General features: G+C 33.3%; 1 non-coding gene across 1 annotated transcript; it reads left to right on the top strand.

Annotated features, from left to right (window-relative positions):
• Nucleotides 1–1,351: 1,351 nt before the first annotated feature.
• Nucleotides 1,352–1,455, top strand: LOC112793029 (small nucleolar RNA R71). Its single transcript, XR_003197740.1, has one exon. It is a non-coding gene; the product is annotated as a small nucleolar RNA R71 (small nucleolar RNA).
• Nucleotides 1,456–14,864: the final 13,409 nt, after the last annotated feature.

Raw genomic sequence — 14,864 nt, forward strand, 5'->3', positions numbered from 1 at the left:
TCAGTAGGGGTGTAAAGGCCTTCAACCTTTACTAGTACGTCCTCTACTATCCCATGAGCTTCTCTCATGGACTTGTCTGCCAATTGTAATGAAAATAAGGCAGGTTGTACCTCAATGATCCCCAGCTTCTCCATTACAGAGAGTGGCATAAGATTTATCCCTGACCCAAGATCACATAGAGCTTTTTCAAAGCTCATGTTGCCAATGGTGCAGGGTATTAAGAACTTGCCAGGATCTTGTTTCTTTTGAGGTAGAGTTTCCTGAATCCAATTATCCAGTTCACTAATGAGCAAGGGAGGTTCACTTTCCCAAGTCTCATTACCAAATAATTTGGCATTCAGCTTCATGATAGCTCCTAGATATTGAGCAACTTGCTCTCCAGTTACATCTTCATCCTCTTCAGAGGATGAATATTCTTCAGAGCTCATGAATGGCAGAAGGAGATTTAATGGAATCTCTATGGTCTCTGTATGAGCCTCAGATTCCTCAGGGTCCTTATTAGGAAGCTCCTTCTTGCTTGGAGGACGTCCCAGGAGTTCTTTCTCACTAGGATTTTCGTCCTCCTCCTCCTTTGTGGTTTCGGCCATGTTGACTAAGTCAATGGCTTTGCACTCTCCTTTTGGATTCTCTTCTGTATTGCTTGGGAGAGTACTGGGAGGAGTTTCAATAACTTTCTTACTCAGCTGGCCTACTTGTGCCTCCAAATTCCTAATGGAGGATCTTGTTTCATTCATGAAACTGAAAGTGGCCTTTGACAGATCAGAGACTATATTTGGCTAAATTAGAATTATTTTGTTCAGCATTCTCTGTCTGTTGCTGAGAAGATGATGGATATGGCTTACTATTATTCAGCCTATTGCGTCCACCATTGTTAAAACCTTGTTGAGGTTTTTGTTGATCCTTCCAGGAGAAATTTGGATGATTTCTCCATGATGGGTTATAGGTGTTTCCATAAGGTTCACCCATGTAATTAACCTTTGCCATGGCAGGGTTCTCAGGATCATAAGCTTCTTCAGAAGCTGCCTCTCTAGTATTGTTGGATGCATGTTGCAATCCATTCAGATTTTGAGAGATTATGTTGACCTGTTGAGTCAACATTTTGTTCTGAGCCAATATAGCATTCAGAGCATCAATTTCAAGAACTCCTTTCTTCTGAGGTACCCCATTATTCACGGAATTCCTCTCAGAGGTATACATGAACTGGTTGTTTGCAACCATGTCAATGAGTTCTTGAGCCTCTTCAGGCGTTTTCTTCAGGTGAATAGATCCACCTGCAGAATGGTCCAGTGACATTTTCGAAAATTCAGAGAGACCATAATAGAATATATCTAATAGGGTCCATTCTGAAAACATGTCAGATGGACATCTTTTGGTCAACTGCTTGTATCTTTCCCAAGCTTCATAGAGGGATTCACCATCTTTTTGCTTAAAGGTTTGAACATCCACTCTCAGCTTGCTCAGCTTTTGAGGAGGAAAGAATTTATCCAAGAAGGCAGTGACCAGCTTATCCCAGGAGTCCAGGCTATCCTTAGGTTGTGAATCCAACCATATTCTAGCTCTGTCTCTTACAGCAAAAGGGAAAAGCATGAGTCTGTAGACTTCAGGATTAACTCCATTCGTCTTTACAGTGTCACATACCTGCAAGAACTCAGTTAAGAACTGATAAGGATCTTCAGATGGAAGTCCATAAAACTTGCAGTTTTGTTGCATCAATGCAACTAGTTGAGGCTTAAGCTCAAAGTTATTGGCTCCAATGGCAGGAATGGAGATGCTTCTTCCATCAAACTTGGATGTTGGCTTTGTGAAGTCACCTAGCATTCTCCTTGCATTTTTATTATTATTTTCGGCTGCCATCTCCTTCTCTTGTTTGAAAATTTCTGAAAGGTTATTTCTGGATTGTTGTAATTTAGCTTCTCTTAATTTTCTTTATTTATTCTTTTTACTTCAATAATCCAAGGTAATGGCTCCCAAGATTTGGTGCACAGAACCTGGTCCAAAATCAACTTCACAGTTTGTTTCAACAAGAGTGCCTTTATCCCTGTTCCTGCTCCTATGAAAGAGAAGAAAACAAGAGAAGAAAAAGGAATCCTCTATGTCACAGTATAGAGACTCCTTTATGTTAGTAGAAAAAGAAAGGGGTAGAAGAATGAAGAAGGAGGTTCGGATTTTAGATGAAAAGAGGTGAAGAGAAGTGTTAGTAATTAAATAATTAAATAGAAGAAGAAAATAAAAGAGAATTTTCGAAAATAATTTTGAAAAAGGGTTAGTGATTTTCGAAAATTAGAGATAAAATGTAATTAAAATTAAAACATGAAACAATTAATTAATTAAAAATAATTTTTGAAAAAGAGAGAGGTATTTTCGAAAATAGAAGAGAGAGAAGTAGTTAGGTGGTTTTGAAAAAAGATAAGAAACAAACAAAAAGTTAGTTAGTTAATTGAAAAAGATTTGAAATCACATTTTGAAAAAGATAAGAAGATAAGAAGATAAGAAAAAGATAAGATATTTTGAAATCAAATTTTGAAAAAGATAAAATTTTTTTGAAAAAAGATAAGATAAAAGATAGAAAGATATATTTGAAAAAGATATTTTGAAAAGGATTTAATTTTAAAAACTACTTAACTAACAAGAAACTACAAGATAAGATTCTAGAATTTAAAGATTGAACCTTTCTTAACAAGAAAGTAACAAACTTCAAATTTTTGAACCAATCACATTAATTGTTAGCTTAATTTTCGAAAATTTGATAAAAAGATAAGAAAAATATTTTGAAAATATTTTGAAAAATAATTTTGAAATTTTCAAAAATTATAAAAAAAAATGAAAAAGATATGATTTTTGAAAAAGATTTTGAAAAGATAAGATTTTTAAAATTGAAATTTTGACTTGACTTGTAAGAAACAACTAATTTTAAAAATTTTTGACCAAGTCAACCCAAAATTTCGAAATTTTGGAGGGAAATAAGGAAAAGATATTTTTGATTTTTTAAATTTTTAAAGAAAAACACAAAAATGACCCAAAACATGAAAATTTTGGATCAAGACACAAGATTCATGCAAGAATGCTATGAATGTCAAGATGAACACCAAGAACACTTTGAAGATCATGATGAACATCAAGAACATAATTTTGGAAAATTTTTGATGCAAAGAAAACATGCAAGACACCAAACTTAGAAATCTTTAATGCATGGAAAATATGAATGCAAAAATGCACATGAAAAACAACAAACAACACAAAACAAGAAAACATCAAGATCAAACAAGAAGACTTGTCAAGAACAACTTGAAGATCATGAAGAACACTATGAGTGCATGAAATTTTTCGAAAAAATGCAAGAAAAATTTTAAAAGCATGCAATTGACACCAAACTTAAAAATTAACATAAGACTCAAACAAGAAACACAAAATATTTTTGGTTTTTATGATTTTCTAATTTTTTTTTGTATTTTCATTAATTTTTTTCGAAAATATAGTTTGGAAAAACGAAAAATAAAAAGAAAAATTTTTGAAAAAGTTTTTGAAAAGAAAATTACCTAATCTGAGCAACAAGATGAACCGTCAGTTGTCCATACTCGAACAATCCCCGGCAACGGCGCCAAAAACTTGGTGGACGAAATTGTGATTTCCTTTTTTCTTGTAATTGGATTTATACTCTGAGGGCATTGTTTATTTCCTTCACAATCTCGTTCAACTAACCAGCAAGTGTACTGGGTCGTCCAAGTAATAAACCTTACGTGAGTAAGGGTCGAATCCACAGAGATTGTTGGTATGAAGCAAGCTATGGTCACCTTGCAAATCTCAGTTAGGCATATTTAAAATAGTTTTATGGGTTTTCGAAAATAGAAATAATGAAAGGGATAAAGATACTTATGCAGATTCATTGGTGAGAATTTCAGATAAGCGGATGGAGATGCTGTAGAGCTCTCGGACGCCTGCTCTCCTACTCCTTCTACTCAGTCCTTCTTACTCCTTTCCATGGCAAGCTTTGTATAGGGGTTCACCATCAACTGTGGCTACTTTCATTCCTCACGGGGAAATAACCTGTACGGCTGTCACTCGCACAGCTAACCAGTCTGGAGGCATCACCCATGGCTGATGGCTACATCCCATCCTCGCAGTGAAAACTATGCTAACGCACTCTGTCACAGTACGGCTAATCACCGGTTAGTTCCCGCTCCTACTGGAATAGAATCCCTCTTTTGCGTCTGTCACCAACGCCCAGCAGGTTAAAGTTTGAAGCACGTCACGGTCATTCATTACCAGAATCCTACTCGGAACACCACAGACAAGGTTGGACTTTCCGGATTCCCAGGATCCTACTCGGAATACCACAGACAAGGTGAGACTTTCCGGACCCTCATAAATGCCGCCAACTATCTAACTTATACCACGAAGATTCTGTTGGGGAATCTAAGAGATATACATTCAAGCTCTGTTGCATGTAGAACGGACATGGTTGTCAATCACGCGCATTCATAAGTGAGAATGATAATGAGGGTAATCTGACTCATAACATTCATCATGTTCTTGGGTACGAATGAATATCTTGGAATAAGAATAAGAGAGATTTGAATAAAAGAAGATAGAATTTCATTAATACTTGAGGTACAGCAGAGCTCCACACCCTTAATCTATGGTGTGCAGAAACTCCACCGTTGAAAATACATAAGCAAAGAGTTCAGGCATGGCCGAATGGCCAGCCCTCCCTAACGTGATCACAGGATTCAAAATACAATCCAGGATGTCTAATACAATAGATAAATGTCCTATATATACTAGACTAGCTACTAGGGTTTACATGAGTAAGTAATTGATGCATAAATCCACTTCCGGGACCCACTTGGTGTATGCTTGGGCTGAGCTTGATTAATTCACGAGCTGAGGCATCTCTTGTAGCTTAAACTAATGAAAACATCCCTAAAAGTAGCTTAAACTTGCTAAAAACTATATAAAAACAATGCCAAAAAGCGTATAAATTATCCGCTCATCAGTCATCATCAGAAAGTTTCTTATAGTCAACTTTCTCAGGAAATAGATCTCCTACAAAAAGGAAGACAACAAAGCATCCAAGTCGGTTCAAATACACCCAAGCATCAAGTTAATATACACCCAAGCAACAACTTAATATTCATCTATAATTTTGAGCTAATTACCTGTTGCATTGATGCCAAGCGCATCACCTATTTTTTTTGGGGTTATTTGGAAAGAACCATATCCTGTCTTCAGTTTGTTCTCCCCAAGTTTGAAGTTGTTTGCCAGCTCCCTTAAGAGTTGGTGATCCACCCTCAGTGGTGGGATGTGCATCAACCCACCGAATCCAAGATCCCTCACAATCACCTTCTTCTCCTCAGTCATGTTTCTGAACTTATCATTCAGGAGATGTGTGGCACATTTAAGGTCTTTAGTTTGGTTTCTTGCTGCCATTTTCTCTGAAACTAAAAATACACCCAAAGATATCAGTAATATACACCCATATATATATGACTCAGATACACCCATTGATAACAATAAGATACATCCATTGATAACAGTAAGATACACCCATATATATGAGTCAGATACACCCAAAGATATTCGCAAGATACACCCATTGATAACAGTGAGATAAACCCATAGATATTATTCAGATACACCCAAAGATGTCAAACAAGATACACCCATTGATTACAGTGAGATACACCCATAGATATTATTCAGATACATCCATATAGATATCAGTCAGATATCACTCAACCATGCTTCAATATCAAGCCACATTACAAGGTTAAGCAGTTTACACCCCCGAATCTACGGAATAAACCCCCCAAAAATAAAAAAAAAATAGCAGGAGAACTTAGAATAACAATGTAGAACGACGTAGAACTTAGAAGAACGACGTATAACTTAGAACAGTGTAACAAAGAAGCAAGAGTAATAGTAAACCCTAGAAGAACGACGTAGAAGAAAAGTAAAATATACAGTATTTTAATGGACTTACGTTGAGTATTCTTGGTTTGTTTTTTCTTCAGATTCTTCACAGAGAGGTTGATGGTGTTTTGATGCAGTTTTCGAACTATGATTTCTATATTTTGAAACTTGATTTTCGCTCGAAAATGAGAGGGTTTCGTTGTTTTGAAAGCGCCTTGAGAAATAGAAGAAGTGGAAGAAGTGGAAGAGTCTGCCATACGTAACCGTTCGAATGTTGAGCGCGTGATTTTGACGCGCCATCTTATCTCTCTTCATGCGCGTGATTTCTGTTTGGGCTGGGCCAACTTGTTTGCTTGTAGGCTTGTATGTGTAGCAGGCCCGTAATTATTATCATTCTAAAAAAGTTGTGGTTTGCAAATTAGTATTGGAGGGCAAATTACAATTTTTTTATATTTGTAATCAAATATTTTATTTCTTTTAATATTTCAAACGATAAGGATTTAATATAATCTTTTTTAAGATAGAAAGAATATTTAGTTATTGTTGGACATTTTTACTTGTTGAAAAAACTATAAGGACTTTTGGGATTAATTAAACATGTACTCATTATTTTAAAGATAATTTTGTTTATTATTTCTATATATAATTTTAACCATTTTCAATATTAATTTATTATTTTTTTAACAATTATGTTTTTTTAATAGAAGAAAAACTATATTAAAATTTAAAATGAGTAATTGTGGGAATGAATCTTAAATAAAATGAAAATTAAATACAGAATTCAGATGGAGAAAATAAAAAAGCATAGAAGTGTAAAAATAGAGAATAATTATTAGAGGAGCCATCAATTAGTTATTATTAGTGCTTTTAATGATGTGCAATTATATCTAATGGTGTAAAATTATTCATTTTTCTTTTACTAGTTAAATGCTGGCCAAATTTTAATAAAAGTAGTGGCCTTAAACTTTTTCTAATTATTATTGACTAGTTACTTAACTTGCAAGATAACACACTTGCAAATATATTTATAAAAAAGGAGGTATAAGAGTATGAGTTCAAGAACTCTAAAATTGTCCAAGAATTCTAAGTGACCAACTACCACTGCTAACTACACTAACAGTTTACTAACTATTCTTACTAACACCTACTGCACTAACAATATTTTTTCACAACTACATTCCCAATACGGATCCCCCTCAAATTCAGAGTAGTTTTGGAATCACTCTGAATTTGTATCTAAGCTTGTCAAAAGATGTATCACTTAAAGGTTTTGAATTATTATTACTTTCCAATGAATGGTGCATGAACTGATTAACTTTGCACACTGCAAAGGACACAGGTCTACCCTTGTGATTGTGATGTATTGAAGAGCTCCAACTACTGATTTATAGTGTTGGGTCTTCAAAATCTTCTGACCCTTAAGATGTTAATTGCAATTGACTGGTCATTGGTGTTGATATTTGAGCTGCACCACTCATGCCAAGTTTAGATAATATTTTTGAGTTAAACCTTAGAGTGGTCCCTGAACTTGTACTCGACCTTCAAAGTGATCCTTAAACTTGTACTGGCCTCAATATTATCCCCAAATTTAACACAAGTGTTTCACGGTCGTCTCTGAAACATTTTTCGAGAAATATTCCTTAACGGTGCGCTGACGTGTATAGAAAGGCGCCACGTTGGATATCTGATGTGGCTGTTATCATTTTTTAACTCAATTTAGTCCCTGAATTATTTTATAACCCTAATCCTCAATTTATTATCAAAAACCACTCTGTTTCTTCTTCTTTGCTCTCCTTTGTCTTTTCTGCCATTGTTGAGCTGCCATTGTTGAACGTGATTTGAGTGGGTCATGATGGGTGGAGATAGCAAATTGAGGTTATGATGAAGGCCCAAATTTTGGAGGTTATGATGCTCATGATGTATATCATGATGAGTTAGATGAGACAAATTTTTAGTATTCTGAAGAAATGAAGACACCCCTAACTTAGAGGATGATGACTCATTTCCTGTTTTCAGAGAAAAAACAAGGTTCGAGAAACTTCAATTAGAGGTAGGGATGAAATTCAACACGAAGATGAATTTTAAGGAGGCTGTAAGGGAGTATTGCATCCAGGAAGGTAGAAGAGTTAGATTTAAGAAAAATGATAATGTACGATGCAGAGCTTTATGTAGGGGTGAGGAATGTCTATGGGTTATTTATATCTCTAAGGATAGTGAGATTGTTTGTTTGCAAGTTAAAACCTTCAATGATGATCATACTTGCCCAAGGGAGACAAAAAATAAATTAGCTAACAGAGGGTGATTAGCAAACAAGTTGGTGAAGAAGTTTAGAAAATTTTCAAATCTGAAGCACTCTGAAACTTTAACATACTTCAAAAGCAAATGTGACTTGGACTTGGACAAATCTTTACTGACAAGAGCACTTGGAGATGCAAGGCACATTGTGTATGGTGATGCAGCTGCACAATATGAGATGGTGAGAGACTATGGTGAGACTCTCCTGAAGTCCAACCCTGGTTCTACTGTGCGCATCACAACAATTTCTCATCCCAACCCCGCAGAAGAGCCCACTTTTAACAAGATATATATTTGTCTGGATGGGTACAATAATGAGTTTAGGGCGGGATGCAGACCTCTAATAGGGCTTAATAGAGCATTCCAGAAAACCAGATTTGGTGGATAAATCTTGGCAACCATTTACGTCATTGCATATGCCATTGTACCAGTGGAGAATACGAATAACTAGAGGTGGTTTCTTGAGCTGCTGCATGAGGATCTAGGGAGCTACACCCAAAATGGGTGGTGTTTTATTTTGGACATGTAAAAGGTAACGATGTCTTTGCTATTTACTGGTCATTGTATTTTAGTAAGGGTTGAACTCCTTAGGTTGATGTATTTTTTGTAGCCATGTTTTGCTTTCATGATTCTGTTTCTATATTTACTGGTTTGTTTCACACATTGTTATTGCCTGTATTGATAGAATGGGGTAGGAGTGGAACTTAATATATCGTGGGGATAAATTTGCTGTCACTTATACATGTGTAGGGATTAATTTGATGTCACTTATGTATGTGTAGGGACTATTTTTATGTCACTTATGTAAGGTGAGGGACCATTTTGGGTCCCGATATTGTAAGTTATTAATTTCAGTGGTTTCGTGTAGGGGCTAATCACAACTGTGCAAGAGGTCTTTCCTGATGTCTACCACAGATTTTGTGTATAGCACTTGTGGAGAAATTTCAATAAGCAGTGGAAAGACAATGAACTTAGAAGATTACTGTGGGAGTGTGTAAGATCTACTACTCAAGAGGGATTCATTGAGGGGATGATGAAAATTCAGAGAGCTAAAAAGGAAGCATGAGAGTACCTTTCCAAATAACCAAGAGATGCATGGAGTCGGGTCTTCTTCCCCTCCCAACCAAATTGTGACAACCTATGTAACAATGCTTGCAAAGTATTCAATACCAGAATCAAGGAAGTAAGGGTCAAACCAATTATCACACCACCAAGTACTTCAACTATTACTCCACCCATCATGACCCACTTAAATCACGTTCAACAATGGCAGCTCAACAATGGTAGAAAAGACGAAGGAGAGCAGAAAAGAAGAAACAGAGTGGTTTTTGATAATAAATTGGGGATTAGGGTTATAAAATAATTTAGGGACTAAATTGAGTTAAAAAATGATAACAGCCACATCAGATATCCAACGTGGCGCCTTTCCATACACGTCAGCGCGCCGTTAAGGAATATTTTCCGGAAAATTCTTTAAGGACGACCGTGAAACACTTGTGTTAAATTTGGGGATAATATTGAGGCCAGTGCAAGCTTAAGGACCACTTTGAGAATCGAGTGCAAGTTTAGGGACTACTTTGAAGTTTAACTCAATTTTTTAATGTATTTGGTTCGGGATAAGTCTGAGTTTTATCTTCTATTCCAAGGAAGTAATTCAATTCTTCCAAGTCTTTGAGAGTAAACGTGTTGTTTTATTGAGCAATCGTTTCTTAAATCTCAATTTGATCATTTCCTGTGATGAATTATATCATCAACATAGCATAGAAGATAGATTACTGATTTTGGTCTTTGCTTTACAAATAGAGTAGTGTTAAATTTTGTGCTTTTAAATGCAAACTTCTCTAGTGTAGAGTTGAGTTTCATGAACTCTCGAGAAGCTTGTTTTAAACCATACAAGCTTCCTATTCAATTTATAAACTAATTAAACATATTGAACCTTGTATAAAACCAGTAGGTTGTTCCATAAAAATGCATGGTTTGATGAAGATCCGCATTTAAAAATAAAAGCATTGTTGAAGTCTAGTTCTTGAACTCACACTCTTGTACCTCTTTTGTATAAATATCTTTGCAAGTGTGCTATCTTGCAAGTGAAGTTATTCATCAATAATCATTCTCTGCTCATTTTATAATTCAACATTCGTTTATGATATTAGAGTTAAAGGTCTAGAGTTTGATGCCTCTGAATTCTAAAAGTTAAAAAAAATAGTATAAGATAAATAAAAGAAAAAAAGAAGGTACATATATATAAAAATCAAATAAATTTAAAAGAGACTTTTATATTTTATCCTTTTAAACTTTACAAAAAAATTCATGACATATTTTATATAATATAACAGCAAAAATGATAATACGAAAAGAATCGAAATGCAATTATCTCTTGGAACACTACTATCAATAAAAATACATTCTCGGTTTATTTTATTTTATATAGTAAAAGTTATATATATATATATATATTTATTGTCACATTTTATATCAAAGGTAGCATAAGATTGTAGATGGTAAAATATGAATATGCTCTATGATTGTTACATATGGCAATACTAATGGCAACATATTGTAGAGTTTAATCGGTGTTAGTTGTTTGAGTCAAATGATGGTAGGATTGCTATTGGGTGCTTCCTTTGGATCATTTTCTGATTAATCTTGAATACCACAGGACTGATGCCAAATTTTAAATGATACACTACCAACAAGTGTATCGAATTATATCAAGTAATAAATTTAGGATAAGTGAGTGTGGATTTTACAAGGATTAATAGATTAAGTAAATAATAGTTGAATGATTAATCTAGTCAAATAAATTGAAATAAGAGTTTTTAAGTGCAAAAAGTGTAAACAGTATAAAATCAAAAAATTTAAGAAAGCAAACAGAAAGTATGTGTGAGAAATAGTATGAAAAGAAAACTAAGGTTTTAGAGATGTTTAGATTTTCAAATTAACAAATCTTGTCAACTTCTTTAATTATGCAAAGATTCAATTTATCGCAAACTCTAAGTGATTGAATTTTAATTCCTTGACAATTCAATCTCTTCTAACCTAAGCAACAATTCCTTGATCACTTAATTATATTAGAAGGTTAAGTTTAAATTCTGATTTATAAGCTACACAATTTCTAAATACGCGAAAATGATTCGATATGTCACGTATTGCATTAAATCCAGATAAATGAAGAATTATGAGGAAAGGATTTCAAGTTGTAATTTCAGTGATTTAACTTTTCCATTCAAAAGAAATTCAATTTAGAAATGAGTTATTTTCCAATATACTCTAATTCCTGGGATGAAAAACGAAACAAATTCTTGAATATAAATTAGTGTATTAATCAATAGTAGAATCACATAGTATTAATCCATCAAAATAAAAAGAATTCCTAATCTTAATAATGGAGGTTTAATTAGTTGCTCATGTTGCCAAGAAAATCCTCTAAGTTGTAAAAAGTGTAAACTATAAAAGTGCAGAAGTCCAGAAACAAAGCAAGTCGCGCATGACAAATTTCTTTTCTATTTATAATTCCAATCCTATAAAATTGATTCAAAACTTAAATTAAAACCTAACAAATCTATTTTATTTTGTTTATTTGATTAAAAAAATCAAATAAAAACTTTGATTTGGTGCACGCAATGGAGACCACAAATTTAGTGCACCTGGCGCTAAACGCCATCCAGTGAGCGTTACACGTAATACGAAGTCTTCGACACTAAATGTCGGGTCGTAGCGTTTAGCGCCAACATGGTCGAATTGAATCTTAAAATTTAAGGTGCCAGCACTAAACGTCGATAATGTAACGTTTAGTGTCACCTTGATAGAAATGTATTTTCTTTTTCTTTTCTTTTTTTCTAAATTCCATCAATTTCACTTAAATGCTATTTGTAATTAATAAAATACAACAATTCAAAATAATATCTATAAAGACCTAAAACACCATATATATCAATAAAAAAAATATGAATAATGTTCACACATCAAGAACATATAGCAAATCATTATTATTAAATTCAGATGCAGGAGATGAAAATTTTTTACACATTAGACATCGCTAAAAGTGAATCAATGCATTAGATATTTGTCAATGAAAGAAGTTGTTGGTGTGTGGCACTAATACTTCCAGTAAAGTTGCTGATTTTATTTTTAGTTTTTTACGGTATCTCTCAATCTAATAAACTAAAGACTAATCCATCACAATATTAAATTTTATTTAAAAGTGTATTGCTGATGTACTTATGGAATATAGCGGTAAACTTCGCATAGAAGCATGGTCTCGGTAAGGGAGGGTTTCCTTATTATTGGGCTTTACATAAGCAAGCCCTTTTTCTTGTATTAGGCTTTGTGTTGGGCCCATTCTTCTATTGGATTGAGGATTCTTTCTAGCTCTAGGATGAAGAGTACGTTGCATCAAGGCTATTCTTTTGATTTTGTTGGGATTTGGTCCCACTCTTATTATTGCTATCATCAATGGCGTTTTCAATAACAGTTTTTATTTTCCCCATATTGTAGAACATCAAATCTAGACCCATATTTTTTCTGATTTAGATTCACTTCATCATCCAAAGTCAAGTTTCTTGGACATAGGTTTTGCCGTGAGAAAAAATGGCTACCATCTTTGGACAATAAGATAGTGATCAGCTACTATCTAAGGACCTTCAAATTGAGCATGCTTATTATAATCCTCATCTAAGAGTTATCAAGAATTAGTCATTGTTCATATCGATTATATTCACTGGCGGAACTTTGGAGAAATTTTTGAGGGGTCAAAAATTTTAATGTAAAAATTATATAATAATATTTATATTAAACAAATTTATAAATATGAATATTTTTAAATTTGTTGCTAATATGATGGTAAATAAATAATTATACAAATAAAAATGATAACATATTTAATTTTTCAAAAATGATATTAAAATGATATAATTGTCTAGTATTTAACTTGAAAGATTAAAATTTCAAAAGTTATAACTTATAAATTTTTCATCAATTTACACGAATACAATATAATTAATATTTATTGAATATTTTAATTCTTTTAACACAAAAAATTAAATTAAAAACTAATACATATAAGATATCACTAAATTAAATAAATGAATATATCTAATTCTTCTTCAGAATTTGCAGTGATTCATTTTTTTTTCAGGAGTTTTAATTACTTTCTGAATGATGTTTTTTTATTGGATTTATTTAAGTTGCGTAAGCACTAATTTATTACAATAATACTGTATTTTAATTATTACAATGATATTGGACTTCATTGTGTTCAAAGTAAAAAATTTGAGGTAATTGTGTGGTAGAGTTATTAGTTTTTTATTTTTGGTTATTGGGGTAGAGTTATTAGTTTAGGTGAGGAAAGAAAGCCTTATAATTCTGTTCATTTAGCCTTGTTGTTTTGTGTTTTGGCCCAGATTTCTGAGCCTCAACTCTCACCAAAAATTTTTTAAAAAAAGTAAAAAAAAAATTAAGAGCGTAGAACCTTAACCAATTGAATTACTTTCTTCTTTTTAAAGTAGAATTACTAAATTTTTTATTAAATTTTTGGGGGGCTATGACCCTATTGTTCAAACAAAGCTCCACCTCTGATTATATTATTCGTGCGTTGACGAACTCATTCTTTTATAACTTTAAACTCAATGGTTCTGAGTTTGATTTGTGGAGACAGATTTTTGTTAGTTGTAATTTGAGAATTATAGATAATCATATATTTTTTTGGTTAAGTTTGTATTTAATAATTATTGCTGAAATAAATATATAATATTAGATGTAATAATTTCGTATATCCACTTTTTATTTTTATTTTTTTAACCAACTATTTTAAAAAATACTCCTAACGCTTAATTTTATTTAATTTTATTTTTAACGTTTTCGATTCATTCAATTTTGTTTCTAACGTTTTTTACTTTTGTTAAAATTATCCTTAAAAATTTTTAATTTTGTCCTTAACGTTTTACGTGCAATAGATGTTAAGAGTAATTTTGATACAATTAAAAAATGATAGGGTAAAATCAAAATTCTTAAAATCGACTCGAACCAACCGGTCAAATAGAATTGGACCGTCGAACCAACTTTTCGAATCGAACCGAAACTCGATCGGTTTTTTATTTTTGTAAAAAACGACGCTGTCAAAGCCATTAGTTCACTACCCATCCATAACGACAAAGTCAAAATGTACAGCTCTATCCCAACATTCCCCTCCACCTCGAGCTTCTCCTTCTTCTCACTGTCATCGAGTTGCTCCCTCTCTACCGTCGCAACTCCGAGTTTCGAAGCCATCGTCGCAACTTCTTTCCCTTCCATCGTGCAGCCACCGTTTGAGTTTCGAAAGTCGAAAAAATTGTCACCGGTCTCGCCTCCAACCACTATCGCATAGCCATTGTCCCGCTAGCGCCAGTTCTGTTCTACTATGTCAACCATTATTTTGCCAGCCACAGTTTCCGCTGGCTCTCTCTATTCTAGCTTCTAGCTTTAAGTATTAATTTTATTGTAACAATAATTGTTGAATAATTGTTGTTAGTTAATCTGTAAATTTTACTGTTGTTACTAAGTTGAATAATTGATGAATAATTTTGACCGTTGAAATTATGTTGCCATTACTGTGATTTAAGATTATTGATGATGTTCTTGATTCTGTTATGCTTACTCTTATCTTAATGTAGTTCCTGTCT

This window comes from Arachis hypogaea, chromosome 3 (assembly GCF_003086295.3).
Source record: "Arachis hypogaea cultivar Tifrunner chromosome 3, arahy.Tifrunner.gnm2.J5K5, whole genome shotgun sequence".
In the NCBI taxonomy this organism is placed as follows: domain Eukaryota; kingdom Viridiplantae; phylum Streptophyta; class Magnoliopsida; order Fabales; family Fabaceae; genus Arachis; species Arachis hypogaea.